Source organism: Thunnus albacares, chromosome 15 (assembly GCF_914725855.1).
Source record: "Thunnus albacares chromosome 15, fThuAlb1.1, whole genome shotgun sequence".
NCBI lineage: Eukaryota > Metazoa > Chordata > Actinopteri > Scombriformes > Scombridae > Thunnus > Thunnus albacares.
The window spans coordinates 29474284-29476337 of record NC_058120.1 but is presented as its reverse complement, the minus strand read 5'-3'; the positions used below and the strand labels follow the sequence as shown (position 1 = coordinate 29476337).

The following is a 2054-nucleotide window of genomic DNA, read 5'->3' as shown; positions in this document are numbered from 1 at the left end:
ATTTGATGAAACGTAGAAAGTAAAGGAGGCGAAGGAGCCGCTGAGGAGAGACGAGACCCGGCCCAGGAGGAGGAAGAGGAGGAGGAGGAGGAAGAGGAGGGTGTTCATGTCGGTCGATTGATTGATTAGTTGATCAACAGAAAACTAATCATGAATTATTTCTATAACAGTTATAGTCTCTAGTTTTCATCCTCTGATGATAAACTGAATCTTTAATTTACTGACATTTTACAAACAATCAATTAATCAATAAGAACATGATTAACTGCAGCCGTCAATACGTTTTTAGACAAATATTAAATATGAAGCTGACAGAATCATCAGTTATTATCATCCAGTTATAAAGAAAACCAGTTGATCTCTTCTACTGGACAAACTGGTGCTGCAATTATTCATAATTATTGTCTTTATGGATTAATCTGTCCGTTATTTTCTGGATTAATCAATGAGCTGTTTGATCTATAAAATGGTAAAAAAATATTTCCCAAAGTCCGAGATGAACATAAAATGTTTTATTCAGTTTATTGTCGTAGAGACTAAATAAATATTCATATTTAATAAGCTGCACTCAGAGGATTTGGACTAATTGATTATCAAAATAGTTGGCGATTAATTGAGTTGGCAACTAATCGATTAATCGATTAACGGTTGCGTCTCCAGCACACAGACTGACTGCAGATGTTTAATGAATCTTATTTTTCACTGCAGGAACTTTTCTCTCTTCTTCATGTGAGTTTTTAAGAAGCTCCTGATTCTTCTTCTTCTTCTGTTTCTATTTTACAACTCGAGATACAGAAAGAGTCACATGACGTGAACAGAAGCTACATGGAGACGTTCAGCTGCTGTTTGTTTGTTTGTTTGTTTCTCCTAGAAAAGAAAACTAGTCAACAGGAAGCAGAAACGTCATATTTTTCAGAGTAAAGTGCAGGAAACGTGTCATAAAGACGGACGAGGATTCATCCAGAGGCGTCAGAACAGTCTCGTCTGTCTTGTTTTTGTCTTTTTTCTGGCAGAAGTTTCCACTCAGAACTCAGTTCAACACTTTTATCAGTTTAAAAACGTTTTAAAAAGTTTAAACCACGTCCTTCAGTCGTCTTCGTCTCTTTTAGCACATGAAGGTTCCTGGAGTATCTGAGTTATGTGATCACACCTGAGCAGGTGTTCATACGGTTGAAAGCTCCACAGAAAGCTTGTAAGTGAACCTTGAGTTTAGAACGTTTGACTGTCAGAGAGCACCTGAACGCACCGTTAGTCTCACCTGGATCCTGACCCACCTGGTTCTCAGCCGAGGCCTCGCCGCTCCCAGCTCCTCCTCCTCCTCCTCCTCCTCCTCCTCTTCATCTTCATCATCGTCTTCATATCACTGTGTGATTTTTCTCCTCACTTTCATGACATATTTATATCACACGACGGTTCTTTTTTAAGTCTCGTTTTGAACTCCAGGAGAAACCGTCCAATCGGAGGCCTCCTGGAGCAAAGATTGGAAAGCGGAAAGCTGCCAGCTGATTGGCTGAACGTCCCGGCCTGCTCGGACTCACGGAGCGTTTTATCGTTGTGGTTTGTTTTTATTCCACAGATTCAGTTTTAATTTTATTTTTTTAACTTAATGGATTTGTAACGCGAGCGGCTCCCGATCGATCACGACTCCAAACAAAATCTTTTTTTTTGTTTTGTTTGTTTTTATTTTCACCCACGCTACAACTTACTGTGTAACTAAAGAGTTTTTTTGTTTGTGTAATGCATGATTAATACAATAAAAGTATTTTTTCTAGTCTTCCAAAAAATGGAAAAAAAAAAGTTCTGATCAGTTTGCGAGTTTTGATGAGTTTTGTAAGGTTTTTTTGATTTACAAACTATGAAACAGCAGATTTTAAAGATTGTACCACATAGCAGAATACAACTGTTGAAATGTATATAAAATGTCTATAATAACTATTAAATGGTGTACCTGTACAGAGGCTGCTGCTCTGCTCATCATTCTGTGTGAAAACTGTTAATGAAACTTCAACACACACCCAGACTGCTTTTATACGTTTGGCCAAAAGTATGTGGAC

The 2054-nt window shown here is 38.0% G+C and overlaps 1 long non-coding RNA gene across 1 annotated transcript in view; it reads right to left on the bottom strand.

The window, feature by feature from the left end:
* Positions 1–1274, bottom strand: part of LOC122998902 — a 2520-nt gene extending 1246 nt beyond the window's left edge. The window contains exons 1-2 of the long non-coding RNA XR_006407536.1: positions 1203–1274; positions 1–1150 (exon numbers count right to left, since the gene is read on the bottom strand). The exon at positions 1–1150 is cut by the window's left edge and continues 1246 nt beyond it. This is a non-coding gene — a long non-coding RNA (uncharacterized LOC122998902). The remainder of the gene's footprint in view (positions 1151–1202) is intronic.
* Between the last annotated feature and the right edge of the window lie 780 nt (positions 1275–2054).